Below are 19583 nucleotides of genomic sequence, written 5' to 3'. Positions count from 1 at the left end.
AATTCATATCCAAAGCATAATTAAAGCAACAAGGACAAACATAAACCAAAAGTCTAGTCCAATGTCCTTGATGCTTCTAATCCCACACACTCTATGGTTGGCTACCTAACCTGTAAACACACGGAAATAATATATGTCCGACAATAAATCTGGTGAGTTATAACATAACATATAATATATTCAAACAATAATTCTCATACTTCACATTTCTAGCTAGTCACCTAAGTGACCATGCATCTATATATTTACCGGTAGATAAATGACCGGTCTCCATCATCTTGTTGTTTCCAAGCTAGACTTTAAGCACATTCTTTCCAAGGGATCTTTTATTCTAACTCATTGCATACATATACACATACATCATAAAAATATAACATGATTTAACCAACACATCAAAATCTAACAATAATGTAATTTACAGTTACATACATATCTCTCATGCTTTAACATGATCTACTTCTCATAATCATACTAAAAGGATAATATAACTCATATCTTGTAGTTGAATGACAACTTACTTCGAACTTCTTCGAAGCTTCTCTTGAAGGGCTCCAACTCCTTCCTTTCCACAACATGAAATTCACATACATTAAACCCCTTTGTACATGTCTTAATCCATTAAGACATTATTAGAGATTTTAGTCAAAAACTTATATTTTGGATAAAACTGCAACTTGACAATACTTTGCCCAAATACTTGTTAAACTAATCCAATCAGGCTATTATACACTTAATCTAACTAGATTATACCAGATAAACACCTCATCATCATTTTCCATCTCTAGTGTTTCAAACCCTAGAATCAAAACATGGATTTCAACCGCTAAAACTCTGTATAAACCATGGATTAAGCTTCCATACACTTAATCATACATTAATAACAAGTTTGCTTAAAGAAATCTTTCATAATAATTTCAAACTCAAATTCATCATTACATCCCTAAAATTCTTAGAATTGGATAAGACAACTACCTTATGAGCTTGATGTGCTTAAACTTTGTCATAAACTATCTAGATCGCCTCTTGAACTTCCTTCAACCTAAAGATCATCAGACCTTTTGATCTCAAGAAATGGGGAATTTTTTTGAACAAATGAACCGTAGACTCAGATTTAATCTGCTCAAAACTACGAGATGGTGAAGGATTTACAACACCATTATGAAGGAGTCACCACATCGTGGTGGCTTAATTGTCTCCATGGTCAAGACTTCTTCGTGTCGTTGCGACCACTCCCTCATAGAAACCTACTTTACCCACCACGTCGTGGTGCCCACACACCATGCTGCGTGCAAAGTACGTTTCCTACGAATTATGGTAGAAAACTCCCAAATCACATCTTCGCCACCTTGTCGTGGTGAGGCTGGAAACAACCAATCCATTCCTTTTAAAATGTTATTCAATCCCATACTTATATCCATCAATTTCATTCCACTCTTTAACCATTATAAAACAATTTCATAACTTTAAAACATAGGATAAATGCATAAAATACATCTAATAACATTCTACAATCCAAATATCACAAAAAGGACCAAAATACCCTTGACATCAAAATAACATTCCACATTATAAATGATCAATTAAACCATTTTTTCCAATTTTTAAAGGTTTACCGGTTGCTTTGAGTATGTGTCATTTAATATTTATTTTTGGAGAGAATCTGAGCACACATAAGATATTCCACGTCACACTAAATGATATTTGATACTTAAACCCACCATCTTCATCTTTCGAGCTTCATCTTCATTTGTCAGAAGAAAACGATCATGATCTAGGGTTTTTGAACTATTTTTGTGATTGAGTTGAAGAATCGAAGAAGTGGTTGCAATGACACAATCAGACCCAAATGGACTGTTTGCAATGGTGGAACTCAATTATCAAGGGATATGTACTCGTAACAATCAGACCCAAATGGATTGTTTGCGATGGTGGAACTCAATTATCAAGGGATATTTACTCGTAATCGTTTCTCTTACACTGGTGGTGTGATTATGAATAGGACATCTAATAATCCTTTCTTGAGTAAATTGTGTGTTAATGTGGAGGAGGAGAACGATATTGTAAATGATGATGATGGGAGAGAAATCGAACCTACCATGCGTTCATTCCATTTTTAATCCGTTATTACACTGAAAAAAACCCATTCTTGGAATGAGATTTAAGGAAACAGGGAAACTAAAATCAATGTTGTGTAACTATGTTGTGGCTAATGGATATCGGTTGTGTTTTGAAAAAATAATAAAGAGAAAGACTTCTATGAGGTGTAGTAAGGGTTCTTGCATATTTGGATTATGAGATTCTTTCATCAAGGAATGTAGGTAGATCAAAGCTTACCATACCATTTCAACAATTTCAAAAACGCCTCCAACGATCAGTTAGTTTCCAACAACATCGTTCCGTAGTTGGAACATCGCAATTGTATATATTCACACTTTCTCGAAAATGGATATGAGTAACTTAGAATTGATTCCTTGTAGTCGAGGAGCTCGAAGACATTGTTCTTGAAGATGGTAACAGTCGGATGAAGAAAAGTTTGAGTTTGCATGAATAGGTAAGAAAGAAATAAGCAGTGGTCCAAATGAGGGTTTTGTTTAATAGGGTTGTTGGACTGATTGACCTTCTTTGCCACATCACTAGTCCACACACGAGGTAGACGTAACCATCTTTGACACATCAGGCATCCATGTAGGCATGATAACCAACAAACCTTTAAGAATCAAGAAAATAGTTTAATCGACAAGTAAAAAAGAAATTTAAAGGTCTATTGCACAAAAAAAATAGTCATAATTTTAATATGCTACACTGACATTTTACCAAATAAAATATAAGAAATCAAATATATTTTTATTTTTATTTCTAGATAACTACTTATTTATTAGATCAATACATACAGTGATGATCCTACAGTGGGGGCAGCTGCCCCCACAACAAAAAAAAATCAATTAAAAAATAGTTTTTTTTATTTCAAAAAATATTATATTTTAACCCTCAAAATTACATATTTTGACTCTTCAAAAAAAAATTGCCTACAATAAAAAGTTATAAAAGAAAATTACCCCGTCTTCGAAAAATTCTTAGGGCGGCTACGACCCTAAATACATGTCAAAATCAAAAGAAAGACCAAAAGTAGTTAATAAATGTAATATGTCATAATTTTATATGGCTAAAAAGATAAATAATATATATATATATATATATATATATATATATATATATATATATATATATATATATATATATATATATATATAATTTTTCTTAAAATATGTCCAACCTACTGTAGATCTCGAAAGTTTCAAACCAAAAGCGAATAGCATTGTCGCTTTAATTATTCATTCATACCCAATTTGTACTTGGATCTTACAATTGCTCCTTCCAAGTTCAGTTCTGTGAAGACCATGGAATCAATATGTGATGTCGACCTCTCAACCACCATCACTCCCGTTTTACTAATATCGCCAGTCGGCCGTACGACTTGGGCATGTGATATGTGTGAACATCAACCACCCTTGTTAAAATTTAGATATTTCATACACTACAACAAATGCAATTTGCTTTCTTTCATATTTATAGTGTAAAAGTGTTCATAGTTATAACTGTCAAGAATTAAGAATATGTATTACCTCTATAAGTGTAACTAGTTAAAATATGACGGTTGATAAAATAGAAAAACATATCTAATAAGAGACGTATTATAATGCTATAATAAACAATAAAATTCGGTAAATGACCAAAAAAGATGGGTCATTTGAAAATAATAATTATGAAAAACTGATTTTGGAATCTGACTTTAGGATCTCCGAGCATCCTTTGCGGATGGAGTAAGCCCTCTGAGGAAATTGAGCATCTCTGCGAATCTTGGGTTTTTTTATTTTTTCGTCTTTTCGTTTTTTTTATTTATTTTTGTTTTCGTTTATTAATATTAATATTTTTTAATCACATAAGGTATTAAGTGATTATTATGTAAAATTTTTGACAAAAAAGGATAAAAAAATAATGTGTTTAATAGCAGTATTCACAAAACTGTTATCAGCAGATCAGTGCACACCTCTGTGGATCAGTGTACACCTCTACGGGTCAGTGTATAAATTTACATACCGGTTAAATATTGTATCAACTCACCCCGGTATTGAAAAATATAGAAATGACCTCCAATGCACCAACTTTTACGAATGCAACATCGTTATCCGATACTCCACGTCCATGGACAACAAGAGAGATGATGGCTATAATACGATGTTGGTTGAACATTTTTGAAGGTGCAACAACAATGGTTACCCTTGATTACCTTGGAGGTGATGAATGGACCCGCATAACAGGTATGTTCAACCTCTCATTTGGACAAGGAGAGTATCGGGTACAAGTAGATATTCTTAGTAAGTGGATGAAGTTAAAGAACGAAATCACATGGTTCAATCGATGGTACCATCATCTTAAAAATAGTAGTAATTATTATTACTCAAACGAGGAAGCTCTTGTAGATATGATTTTAGATCATTACATTTTCGAGCATGGGGGAAAAGACTTCGAGTATGTGGACGCTTGGAATATGGTTAAGAACCACCAGTATTTCATGTAGAAGGGTTTTTTATGTGAAATGTTTTATGTAATATGTTTGCTACTGATGTATGTTTTTCATTTATTTGTATTCTTTTGCATTTTATGTTTTATGGAATAAAATAGAAGTTAACTCAACTGGTTTCGTAAATAACCTAATACAAACCAAATACATATAAATAACGTAATATAAACCGGTGCATATAAATAACCTAATAAAAACAAACTACATTAAAATATCCTTCTACAAAAGCAATACAAATTAAAAATATGGGATATCTTTTAAGAAATTCCAAGGGCCTTCAAACACGAATTCTAACCCGTCACTAATGGATATGTATTCCGCTTTCGCCGCGTCCAGGATGACTTCCTCATCTTCATTCGGACGTGCGTCATCAGTTTTGGTATAAAGATTGTTGAAAACCAAGACTTTTTTTTTAATTCATACCCTTTTGTTGTGATGTCAATGGTGTTGCGGTAGTTTTCTGGGGCAGTTTGAGGGTCAGCGTTGAAGGCATAAGTTAAACGGATCCAATAACTTGGATCATTCACCCTGGTGGTCTCGTGGATATTAATATATGCATGAGTTAGACGGAGGTTATCCTCAGCGCTCCATGGTATGGAAGCCATTATGAGGGAAAATATGAGGGTTAATTTTTCAAAAAAATGAAATGAAGAAGAAATGGTATAGAATCGATGAAAGGATACGCATGGTAAAATGATTTTATATTGCTTATTCCGCAGAATTATTTGGGAATCCTCATAACTGTTATGAAATCCGCAGAGTTTTTTGGTAATCTGCATAGTTGTTTGTCAGTCATTTTTCTTATTTAATTACCCGTTTAAAAAAGTTGTGTGTTTAATAAAAATTATACAAGTTATTCCATGTTTTTTATAAAATTACACATACCGGTATTCTGAATAATAAACATTGGATCCAAGATAAGGTACCTCTGAATCAGCAGAGCAGGGGATGCAAAAAAAAAAATGATTTACCAAAGTCTGATTGGGGAATTTTATTGAGCCCTAAATCATATCAAATTATATATATATATATATATATATATATATATATATATATATATATATATATATATATATATATATATATATATAATATTGTCAACTGTCAATTGACGACAGGAGGGCAATAAAAAATAAAAGAAGAGAAAAGATATTAGGTACATCCGCCGGGTTCATCAATACAACATTCCTTTAGTTTTATGGTATTAAATATTCAAGTAGATTAGAATATCAATACCGTTTTACATTATAATATAAGAAACTGACTTAGTTTTTATATTATAAAAAGAATCCCAAAGCATAGTAAGACTAAGCAGGAGAATTCTGTTTCTAGGACTGTTTTCTCAATTCCGTTCCATTTGCATATCTTAAAAATGACAATTTAAATTAAATTGAAATTAAGTATAAATTTGAATTCCACCTATCTCATAGATTCCAGTCAAAGATTCATGGAATCGAAATGAATGAATCAGGAAAAACCTATGACTGGACCAGCTACAAGAAAAGACCTCATGATAGTCACTTTAAGTAGGTTAATAAAAATTATACAAATATTCCATAGTATAGGGAGGATAGAAAAGATAGTATGATCTAGCCCCTAACAATCGTATGAAAGATCAGGATCTGGACCCTGATAAATGTATGAAAGACCAGGATCTGGTGTCTCACACTTGTATGTAAGACCAAGATTTTGTTGGATTAGTGTCTAAGTCCATAACTATTTTGGTATATACTTGACCCGATGGTGCATGGTCCTTTTGGGTTGCCTTCACCTAAGCAACTTGATTGGAGAAATAAATAAAGAGAGAGAGGTTATTATGATTTATTAATATGTTATAAGAATAATATATTAAAGGAGAAATCATATTTGTTTAATTAATATTGGTCAATAATTAATTAAGAATTAATTTTGTGATCAAGTGTAATTAATTAAACTAGAGGGGCTGAATTGTAATTATGTGATAGTTACAAAATAAGGTAAGGATTATCTTAAATATAGGGTGAACGAATTTGAGGTGATAATGCCTTAGAATTCCACTAGGATAAGGGTTTCTAAGACTTATCTTATGGTTGCTTGGTGGGCAAGCAACTAGATAAGGATAAGGACTAAAACCCTAATCTTTACACCTATATAAACCCCCTAAGGCTCATGAATTCGTCTAACCCTTCCCAAGAAGTCCTAAGGACGAATTCCTACCTCTCTCCTCTCTCTTTATGCCTTCTCCACTTGCTTATGGTGTTTGTAAGCCATTAGAGGAGTGACACTTGTGACTCTAAGCCTTCCAAAGTCAATTCAAGGAGTTATTGGGATTGTTATTACTACATAACAATCAAGGTAATATCTTAAACCTAATTATATGTTAATATTGATTTCCATTTGCTAGAATTAGGGTTTATAGTCTTGGATTCAAAGCATGTACAATAGAGAAACCTAGATCCAAGCATTAGGGTTTGTATGAGCACATAGGATGTCTTATGACCAAAACCCATCAGTGGTATCAGAGCCATGATTGGTTTCTATTGTATTGATGCCTTGTATGTTCAATAAATTCGATTTTTATGATTCTGCTTGATGAACTCGGCGAGTACCACAGTGTACTCGGCGAGTAGACATCAACTCATACAGTGTGGTACTCGATGAGTTTGAGCGTCAGATGGAGCTATATCCGGGATTTCTTGCTATTTTTGCTTATGGATAGTTACTTTATCATGTTAGATCAATATTAATCCGATTATATGATATATTTGACTATAATTTTGATCTAATTGAAGATATTTATCAATTAATAAGATAATTGTTTCCTTATGTGATAATTGATTAATTATTTTGAGTAAATTGATAAATTATTTTGCAAGAAATCATTAGATAAATCAAATATGGATAATTATGTGATTAAATGTTAATTTAAATTATTTGTTATTTGATCCTTGTTGTTATGAATAGTTTCATATTTTCCCCTTTAGGTTTATAGTTTAAATTTGAACCCAAAAGTTTTGATGTTTTGAAATTTAAATAGTTGAAACCCTAATGTTTTGAAAAAGGTTTCAAAACTTGCCCTCAAGTTTGGGAATTTAAATTTTTGATTAATAGTTTAATTATGATGTATATTTAAATTCTAAACCCTAATGGTTTGAAATATTTCAAAACTTGCCCTCAAGTTTTGGAATTTAAAAGTTGATTAAAAGTTTAATTAGGAATGTTAAATTCTAAAACCCTAGCATTGTTTTGAAAAAGTTCAAATCACACCCTTATGGTTTTATTAATTAATTAAGGAGTATAATTAAAAGAGGTTTAATAAATCCATAATAGTTTTGGTTTACAATTTAATTGAATTAAATGTATAATTATTAAATTTGACCACATAGTATTTTCAAAGTGTAAAATACAACCTATACTATATATAACATTAAAAGCCTAACATTATATATATGTATGAGTAAAAGTCAGTCTTACCGTTAGTAGGCCTCATTCACGAAGCTAGTCTATAAAGGGTGTTTAAGGAAATTGCCTATAAAATGGCGATTGAATGGGTATCCACTCTTACCCACCGCACTCTTGACTAGTGGAGGGTCATTAGCCGAACGGGTAGGATAGGACGAAACCTTCCATTATAAGTATAATGAAATATAAAAGTAACTAAATGTTTTTATAAAATTCCCAATCTTAGTTACTTAGGCAAAAGTGAATTGATGCAATTCCATGAAATTACACTTTGTGCCCTTGCTAAGATGTTAGTGGAGCGCGTGTGGTTAACCGACACACTAAATGGTTCTAAGCAAAGGTAGCAAAGGGTGACTCAATGTTTGTCATAGTTTGGTGGAGCGTATGTGGTTTACCGGCACATCGAATAGGTGACTGTAACATGTGAGGGCACCATGTAAGTTTTCATGGTTATTCACACCCGCTTTGTGATCCTCGACATCCCAGTCACAAACTAGAGGGGCATATCGAGATTTAAACATGTCGTTGTGTAGGGTTTCAAAGCACTCCATGGATGATGGCAATGGGCCCCTTTGATGAATTCTAGGTTAAAAGCCCAAGACTTATCTTTTCCCTATAAATAGTCATGTATTATTCACAATTAGTGTTAAGAGAGTGAGGCAAAATGTAGCCGCCACGTGAGGTTTCTTATGTAGTGTTAGATTCTTTAGTCTATGCTTAAAGTGTAATTTATTCCTCATATTTCAATAAATCGAGTGATCATTCGACATAATCTTCATATTTGTGTTTGTTCTTATTTTCCGCATCTTGTTCATCAAATCTCAATTAGGGTTTTAATCCTAACAAGTGGTATCAGAGCGGGTCTTTGAAGATCTATTGATTTTTGAAGTATCGGTTCTTGATTTGGTGATTTTCTGCACATATATTGAAGATTATTGGTGTTTTGGCGGTATGTAATCAAAATTTTGTTCAAGTTACTGCTCATGGAAATTTATGCTGTTCATCACTGTTCATCTGGTATTTTTTTTCTGATTCGTTCTTCTGAGATCTCGTGATTAGCTTAATCCAAAAATCAGTCGATTTTAATCATTTGTTTTGACCCAATTGGATCCATTCGTGTCTTATCTTGATCTGGCCCAATCCTTTGGCCGATTCACTGTTCATGGTCCACATGCTTATTGCCGATCCACTTTTTATTCCTTGGTTGTATGCGTCTTTTGCATCCGATATCGTATTTTGTTCTAATTCGACATCGATGATTCTTGTGATTGAGGTTAATGGTTTTCGGCATGTGTATATCAATTCTCATGAATCGATTTTTTTTTTAAGTTTTAATCCAAGATCATATTGTTCGCCAATTTTCTCGTTCCTGTTCTTATAGTCAATTTAATCTCATTATTATTAATTTGATTAATGTCAAACTTGAAAATTTCTGATGATCTATGAGTGAAATCGATCTTTGAAGAATCGATTTGGTGTCTGATTTAATGTAAATCTTGATGTCTGATGTTGAATGGACGAACAAATTGTATTTTGATTTGGTGGGTCAAACCATAGAAAGTCAAAATTGGAATTTATGATTTCACCTGTGAATTTAATCGATATAAACGTCATGTGAATCGTAATCAGCATTCCATTTGGGAGGATTTGGAACTTGAACAGGATTGGATCTTCATAAACAGGTTCGCTGTGTAAAGGGTCTTGGAATCGGGGCTTAAATCAAAATCGGAAGTGTGGTTCATACTGGATTGGAACGTAGTCGATGTGATTGTGCTTGGAACGAAAGAGGGGAGGACTAAAAGCGAACCTGTGATTGGATTCGGTTTGCTAAGGTTTCGCTTTTATTCGCATCTTGATGCTCGGACCGAACATGCTTTCAGTTTTGTATCCATGAACATGGAACGAACTAAGGTTCGTTTGTTAGCCTCGGAATGAAAGTGTAAATTTGGGTGTTGAGATGGATTCGCACTGATTTGCAATCGGCACTTCAATTGGTTGAATCGGAGTCGGAATTGAAATCAGGGCTCGGACTCGTTTTGAATGTTTACCTGCGAAAGCTCTCAATGTCCAAAAAAAAAAAAAAAAAAAAAAAAAAAAAAAAAAAAAAAAAACGAACGTGTAACTGGATTCAGATTTACCTGTGGTTCGCATCTAGAACAGGATTCACAGTCGCAAATGGGATGTTCGGAACAAATTGCTTTGATCGGTGTTATTGTTTGATTGGAATCGGATTTATGGTTACGTTTGGGAACACTCGTATAAATCGCCGTTTTTAATCAGTCGTGTTTGTCCCTGCATTCGTTTAATTAGTCGTGTGCTTTAAATCAGGGTAACATGGTGAAGATGACTCAAGTTACAATTATGGTCCCTGAAACTTTAGTGATTTAACAGTTCAACTCCCTGTATATTTCATGACTTGGAAGTTTTGAATCATACTCAGAAAGTGTTACAATTAAAAGGGAAATTCATTCACAGTTACATTTCTAGCCCCTGTCTTTCAGCAAGTGACAGTTTCTTCCCTATATTCAGAAAAGTTCACAAATTTGAGGGCTGGTGAACAATTTTGAATTCTTTAACGCACATATTTTTTTGTGAACAGAAAATTATGGATTCCATCAAATCTTGGCGGTTCGGAAAGTCGTTTTTCGTGATAACGTCAAATTTTCACGACTTTTTCGGATTTTATACTTCATCGTTAATATCATTTTGTCACGGGGGAGCTTAGTAAATTTTTATCCATTCAAGATCATTCTCATGACCATTTGAAGGCTTTATAATCATGTTCTTGATTATAAATCGGGGGAGAATTTGGTATGACCATTCGAAATTAGATTTGTGACTTTTCAAAGTTGAAGATTTTTGATAAAGCTTGTGGTAGAATTATGAAGGTAGCTTTTATAGCAGAAGTTCTTCATCGAGCTCTACTAAAGCTTTTACAGAGAAGTATCCTTTACAGCGGAAGTTTTTCATCGAGCTCTGCTAAGGACTTGTTACATCTCCGACTTCTTGTATTTTCTCGATCAAGTGGCGTTACGAATCTTAAAGTTTGGGTTGTTACATGATATTTTTTGATGGCTTATATCATTAGCTTATTTGAAGATCGTTGTGACTTGGAGGGGGAGCTCTTTAAAGACAAGAAGTGATTCAGTTTCTTTGTTCTGAAATGGGTTTTTATGGCGGGTTTGGTTTTCATGAAGATTCTTTGGGATTACATTCGAAAATGAAGTTTAAAGACATTACTTCAGTGCTTGATTTATATATCCTAGAGCTCGTGTTTGAAGACTATTGAAGAATCAAGATTCGTGGATTGCTTCATATATTCCTCGTTGCAGATCTTTTTATTTGCTAGATGCTTGTTTTGGAAGTTAAAGCATTGTCATCCATTCCATACTTTGAGGGGGAGATTGTAGGGTTTCAAAGCACTCCATGGATGATGGCAATGGGCCCCTTTGATGAATTCTAGGTTAAAAGCCCAAGACTTATCTTTTCCCTATAAATAGTCATGTATTATTCACAATTAGGGTTAAGAGAGTGAGGCAAAATGTAGCCGCCACGTGAGGTTTCTTATGTAGTGTTAGATTCTTTAGTCTATGCTTTAAGTGTAATTTATTCCTCATATTTCAATAAATCGAGTGATCATTCGACACAATCTTCATATTTGTGTTTGTTCTTATTTTCCGCATCTTGTTCATCAAATCTCAATTAGGGTTTTAATCCTAACACGTTGAAAGTTCAATGAATCTCAAAGTATCTAGGAGTTTTCATAGATTTAAAACTTAAATTTCTTTTTCGTTTTTCGTGGTGGAAATTAGTGAATCGTCATTCACTTACCTTCAAATATTCTGCAATTAGGGTTACGACATCCCTCTCCCGAGTTGTAGAATATTGTGTTGGGTCCTAGCCTTAGTATTTCATTTGGGTGATTTACTAAGGACTCAATCTATCAACTAACTTGAATTCGTTTTTCTCCCGATGTCAAAGTTCGACAATTATGGTCTTCCCAAATCCCGTGGAACAAGCATTCCACATGAAGATGGTATTCCACGATTCGATCGAGGAACAAGAAATCATGCTTCACTTCCTCCTCCTCCTCCAATTATTCTCCCTAACCCACAAGATTGTAAAATTGAAAGGTTCAATATCACTCAAGCCCTTTTGGCAAGTAAACATAAAGAAGAAAAGTCGGTGTGTGCACACGTCCTAGGAATGAAGTCGCACATTGATAGACTAAGAATGATGGGATCCGTTGTCTGTGAGGAAATGGCTGTTGATTGGGTTCTTCAGTCACTTCCTAACTCATATAGTGAGTTCGTAAGAGAGTACTATATGATGAACCACGACGTGACCCTTATAGATCTCACCTATATGCTTATTGTTGCTGAATCAGCAATGATTTGGCGCAATAGAAAATCAAAGTTGATTGGTGAATCTGCCTTCGAGACCTCTATGGATATAGACAATGGCAACGAAAGACATGCTATGATCGAAAAGTTTGATCATAAGAGAAAGGCGATGTCTGAAGTAGTTCCATGTCCTGTTCCAAAAGAGTCGATTTGCTTTTATTGCCAAGAGAAGGGGCATTGGAGACGAAGCTGCCCTATTTACCTAAGAGATCTAAGAGATGGGAGAGTCGAAACGTATGGCTCTAATTTAGGTAAAATCCATTGACTAACTCTTTTAAGCTTCATTCTAGATTCTGAATACATAATGTGATAAGATTACAATTGATGGATCGAAGAAAAGAAAGGAAGCTTAAGGCAAGAAGTGAGCAGAATCTAACCGTGAAGGAATGGTTTTCGATCGCGTTTCCCGAAGATTAGATTCTTGAGCTACTACTTAGAGTTAGAATTAGATTGCTAAGAAAGATGTATTAGCATAAGTTTTTCAATGAGTTGCATTGCAAGGACAAAATTTTCCGCAATAAAATAAATTTTGACTTTAAATTTTGTTTATTTATCCTTACAATGGCGTGTATGAAAAATTGATGTTAAAATGTTTCTATTATTAGCAATAATGGATTTGGTTCTTATTATGTTATTTATGGAAAGTCGAGAATTTACCAAATAGGGAGAGTTTCTCATCGCCCAAGTTTCAATTGGACAGAAACTTGGAATCATGCAACGTGGATGCACGATGAATGAGAAATTTCGTATTTGGAAATTAGACTAATTCATTGACAAAGTGTCAAGTGAAGAACTAGGAGATCGAGTACACAAAGTTGTGTGTTGATCAAAGTCCACCATAAGAGTAACAAGATATTCGTCATAATTTACTAAAGGTTTAGTAAATATGATTATACTTATAAGATTAAGTGTAATTCTGAATTGATTGAAAAAGTTTAAATCAATAGTAGAACGAATAACAAGAATCAAGTAGGCAGAAAGATAAAAGTTTCTCCATTCTAAGAAGAAGGGAGAGTATCTTTTATGCTTTATGATAGGTCTTAATGATTAAGAACCATATTTCAATTGATCCTCTAAGTACAATTGTATGTTTAAGAAGAGGAATCAAGAATTGAAGAAATGGTTAAATCAAAAAGTCAATCATACTTCGTTCCAAAACAAGTCTTAAAGTTAAGATTGCGACATTGAGTGAAAAAGTATTAAGAAGGTTTATAACATTCAATAAATGTGGTAAGTTGTGATGTCTTGGATAAGACAAAGACCAACTAGTACCAATTTATGAAGTGTTTTGATAAAAAGCTACACTAACTCTTGAATATTTGTTTGTCAAGAAATGGTTAATGACAAGAGAATCTTATATGTCAAGGAGTCAGTGGGAGTCTTAATGGTCTTGAAAGGTTTCGAGAACAAATCAAATAAACCTTATCAATCATCACTAGCACACGAGTTAAGGTTTACAACCTATCGTGATGACATTATTTTGATTCTGTGCCAAATCCAATCGAGTTAATTATACATGAGAGTTCTATGAGTTCTCATTTTGAACGCATAAAAGGCAAAGCACCTTAATCAATGAAAGGTACATTGATAGGAAAGGGTGAGATGCTTAACTACTTGGAAGACATGGTGGGCAGCTGTGCTACCATAAGGTAAGAAATCAAGATTAAGAAAGTTCCGTCCATATGAGTTTGAATTTGTTGTAAACTTTGGTTTCAACAAATTCACATGGATAGGAACACATACACTGTTTAAAATCTAAGTGTCATAAGATTTCCTCCTTCATGAAAATGATTGTGAGGAAATGCTTTCACTAAGAAAGATTTTAAGAAGATAGTGATTGTAAAATTGCATTCTCGAATTCGATTATGGTTACGGTATCCCTTTCCATGATTTGAATTGTGAGGTTTGGCAATTAGTCTTAATTGTTTAAGACACATATGAGCTATCTTGAATAAAGGTGTATGAGATAAAGAAGCCTTGATAAAGGATTATCAAAGCATTAAGTATCAGAAACATAAACTTAAGAAATTCAATAAGTATTGTTTTTCTGGAAGTTAAGATGTTTATGAATACATGTCGAAGCTAGTGGGAGCATAAGTGTTATGTTTTATAATAATCATCATGATAGTGGGAGCATAAATGTTATGATTGTATGATTATTAAGGCACGTATTGCAAAGTTGGCAATGTTAATTATAGAAAACAAGAGTTATACCTTGCAAAGTTGTAAGGGTTATAAAGTTGTTTTGCTATAATTAAGGGAGAGAATATTATGCTTCATTTCAAATCTAAAGGCTTAGGTTGAGAAATGTTAATAATTTAGTCAAAGGTACATAGTGTGTTCTTAAAATTTCGATTATGATTACGGCATTCCTCTTCACAATTCGAATTTTGAGAACATAGCAAATAAAACATTATGCATCGTGTCCCATACGCTTCGGGTATAGGATCGATTGCAAATGCTTTAATGTTTGACCATTCTAAAATTTTCCAAATGTCTAGCGCATTTAGAGGGAAAAAGGACTAGAATCGGTTTTGACTAAGATAATTAAACAACTATCAAAGGACAATTCAAGGTTCGCCAAGGATTGGTCGCTTGTGAGTAGTTGGAAGTATGATATTGGATGGAGCATATCGACTTTATTATGAATAAATAAGATTCTATTAAGAATGAGTTGTCATATGGAAAATATGGAAACGTGTCCATATTGGGAATTGAATATTGAAAATCTATGTCTAGATTAGAAACTTTTATGCAAAGGGATGTTCAAAGGAATGTACTTTGAGTGAGAGACATCATATCTAAGGAATTGTCTTGTAACAATCTCCGATAGAAGACTTTGTAATATCATTGGCAATGGTCTTTGTGACTTTGGTGCAGTGACATTACGAAAGGATAGTTGCATAGAATGTTAGAATCTAGCATATTCTATAAGTAACAAGAATTTGATATTCTTTAACTTATGAAAAAAAGGATTTGGAGTTGTGAAATGAGAAGGATTGGAAATGTGTTCAATGTGATCTATTTCACAAAGTAAGAACCATAGGTAAACATTGCGTGTATGCTAGGAGCATGGGACAAGTGTTGGAATTCAAGTAAGAAGTTGATTACCCGAAATGACAAATAATAAGTAATCAATATGGTGATAAATAAAAGGCGTTTATTTATACTCAAAGTTTTGAGGCCATATGGGATTAGTATTATTCTTGTGTTTCACATTTGCATGTTTTGACTTCCAGAATAATTGAGTTTATTAAGAATAATCGAATTATTCGAACGGGCCACAATTGTTCATATGTTGGAAGTAGATATGAATGAAGACTGTCGTGAATTGGTGTGTGGATTGTCTAAAGAGCATTAGACATAAGCAAATGTTTGCTACAACGTTCATGACTGCTTATGAATATGATTTGAGCATTGGATTAAACCCACGCTCACTTGGATCACTCCATGAATTGTATCATGAGTGATTGGTGAGACGATAACATCTTATATTCTTGAAACCGATATGTGTGAGTTGTATCTTGCGAATTGGTTGCACATTGATAATATGTAAACGCACTAGTAACTTGGTGTTATAAAACATATTGTTGTGTGTGATTTGGTTAGTGAGTGCAAGCAAGCATTGTATCAAAGTTTATCCGTTCCTTTTATCCAATGTAGGATAAAAGCGATATCTTTGGGCCCCTCGATGGTTTAGTGATGACAAACATAAATGCTCGGCCGGGCTAGGGCTAATTTGATTTGTTCAATTAGTCAGTCGTCATAAATTGGGAATCGAGAAGTAGTACAAAGAGAATGATTTGAAATCATGTCTCATATGATATCTAGAATGGAGGAATATATGATCCCTTATCTAAGGACACGCGTATCTGATAGGATCAGAGTTGACAGCGGCTTTGGAAAGCTACGATTGCAGATCAGGATCTGAAGTCATACGCTGAATAGTTATTAGACTTATCCAAGTGGGAGACTGTTGGATTAGTGTCTAAGTCCATAACTATTTTGGTATATACTTGACCCGATGGTGCATGGTCCTTTTTGGTTGCCTTCACCTAAGCAACTTGATTGGAGAAATAAATAAAGAGAGAGAGGTTATTATGATTTATTAATATGTTATAAGAATAATATATTAAAGGAGAAATCATATTTGTTTAATTAATATTGGTCAATAATTAATTAAGAATTAATTTTGTGATCAAGTGTAATTAATTAAACTAGAGGGGCTGAATTGTAATTATGTGATAGTTACAAAATAAGGTAAGGATTATCTTAAATATAGGGTGAACGAATTTGAGGTGATAATGCCTTAGAATTCCACTAGGATAAGGGTTTCTAAGACTTATCTTATGGTTGCTTGGTGGGCAAGCAACTAGATAAGGATAAGGACTAAAACCCTAATCTTTACACCTATATAAACCCCCTAAGGCTCATGAATTCGTCTAACCCTTCCCAAGAAGTCCTAAGGACGAATTCCTACCTCTCTCCTCTCTCTTTATGCCTTCTCCACTTGCTTATGGTGTTTGTAAGCCATTAGAGGAGTGACACTTGTGACTCTAAGCCTTCCAAAGTCAATTCAAGAAGTTATTGGGATTGTTATTACTACATAACAATCAAGGTAATATCTTAAACCTAATTATATGTTAATATTGATTTCCATTTGCTAGAATTAGGGTTTATAGTCTTGGATTCAAAGCATGTACAATAGAGAAACCTAGATCCAAGCATTAGGGTTTGTATGAGCACATAGGATGTCTTATGACCAAAACCCATCAGTGGTATCAGAGCCATGATTGGTTTCTATTGTATTGATGCCTTGTATGTTCAATAAATTCGATTTTTATGATTCTGCTTGATGAACTCGGCGAGTACCACAGTGTACTCGGCGAGTAGACATCAACTCATACAGTGTGGTACTCAATGAGTTTGAGCGTCAGATGGAGCTATATCCGGGATTTCTTGCTATTTTTGCTTATGGATAGTTACTTTATCATGTTAGATCAATATTAATCCGATTATATGATATATTTGACTATAATTTTGATCTAATTGAAGATATTTATCAATTAATAAGATAATTGTTTCCTTATGTGATAATTGATTAATTATTTTGAGTAAATTGATAAATTATTTTGCAAGAAATCATTAGATAAATCAAATATGGATAATTATGTGATTAAATGTTAATTTAAATTATTTGTTATTTGATCCTTGTTGTTATGAATAGTTTCATATTTTCCCCTTTAGGTTTTATAGTTTAAATTTGAACCCAAAAGTTTTGATGTTTTGAAATTTAAATAGTTGAAACCCTAATGTTTTGAAAAAGGTTTCAAAACTTGCCCTCAAGTTTGGGAATTTAAATTTTTGATTAATAGTTTAATTATGATGTATATTTAAATTCTAAACCCTAATGGTTTGAAATGTTTCAAAACTTGCCCTCAAGTTTTGGAATTTAAAAGTTGATTAAAAGTTTAATTAGGAATGTTAAATTCTAAAACCCTAGCATTGTTTTGAAAAAGTTCAAATCACACCCTTATGGTTTTATTAATTAATTAAGGAGTATAATTAAAAGAGGTTTAATAAATCCATAATAGTTTTGGTTTACAATTTAATTGAATTAAATGTATAATTATTAAATTTGACCACATAGTATTTTCAAAGTGTAAAATACAACCTATACTATATATAACATTAAAAGCCTAACATTATATATGTATGAGTAAAAGTCAGTCTTACCGTTAGTAGGCCTCATTCACGAAGCTAGTCTATAAGGGGTGTTTAAGGAAATTGCCTATAAAATGGCGATTGAATGGGTATCCACTCTTACCCACCGCACTCTTGACTAGTGGAGGGTCGTTAGCCGAACGGGTAGGATAGGACGAAACCTTCCATTATAAGTATAATGAAATATAAAAGTAACTAAATGTTTTTATAAAATTCCCAATCTTAGTTACTTAGGCAAAAGTGAATTGATGCAATTCCATGAAATTACACTTTGTGCCCTTGCTAAGATGTTAGTGGAGCGCGTGTGGTTAACCGGCACACTAAATGGTTCTAAGCAAAGGTAGCAAAGGGTGACTCAATGTTTGTCATAGTTTGGTGGAGCGTATGTGGTTTACCGGCATATCGAATAGGTGACTGTAAATCAATGAATATGAAACCAAAAATGACAAAATTAAAGTCTAAAGTCATGTACAAACTCTATACTACAATTTGGAAAAACCGCATGCTATTCCGACTTCAAACGAATTAGATATGCATGTTTTAAAACTATCACATAATACAAAAAAGCCGAAAAACATAAAATTTCCAGCTTTGATATCCCAACTTTGAGAGACTGTAAGTCAATGAATATAAACCCAAAAGCGACAAAATTAAAGTATAAAATCATGTACAAGCTATAAACTACACTCTAGAAAAAACCTCATGCCAATTTGACTTCAAACGAATGAGATATGCATGTTTTAAACTTTTCACAGAAATCGGTTCCGACCCCAAAGACCGATTCCGGTTCCTAACACGATTATGGTTCTTAAACCTAGTTTACCCGAACCCGAAGGACCCGAAACCCGGATTACCCAGAACTCGGATAGAGTTATTCTTTAAACCCGAGACCCGGACCAATTTTACATGTTCCAGTGCTAACGGTTCTCGTTCATGTTCGGTTTTCCGATTCTAAATCCCATCCCTATCTGATTTGTGTATATTACTTGGAAAGAAGCCAAAATCAAATTTGTGTATATCTTCTTGAACCGGATTTATGGTTAAGACACGTATTTATTGGCCGACGAAGGTTTTTTTCATCGTTTTATTACTTACTAGTTGTGAGACCCATATATTACATAGGTTAATTTAAAAAAAAAAAAAAAAAGTTAAATATAAATGTCAAAATATTTGAGAACTTTGAATTTATAAGAAAATACGAAAAATAATAAATTATTATAATGAAAATGTTTTTTATCTTTTAAATTTAAAGATATAATTTAAATAAGTAAATAAAAGAAATTAATGTGCCTTAATTCTGTGAATTTTGAAATTAAAATGTAAGTTGATTAATTAAATTGATATTCATTTATTACTAAATTTATTGCAAGTATTACTTTAAAAGATTATGTGAAATTTAATAAAATAGAAAAAATCATAAAATTATATGTGGA

The sequence above is a fragment of the Lactuca sativa genome, chromosome 7 (assembly GCF_002870075.4).
Source record: "Lactuca sativa cultivar Salinas chromosome 7, Lsat_Salinas_v11, whole genome shotgun sequence".
Taxonomy (NCBI): domain Eukaryota; kingdom Viridiplantae; phylum Streptophyta; class Magnoliopsida; order Asterales; family Asteraceae; genus Lactuca; species Lactuca sativa.
The sequence above is the reverse complement of the archived record's forward strand: the minus strand, read 5'-3'. Positions refer to the sequence as shown.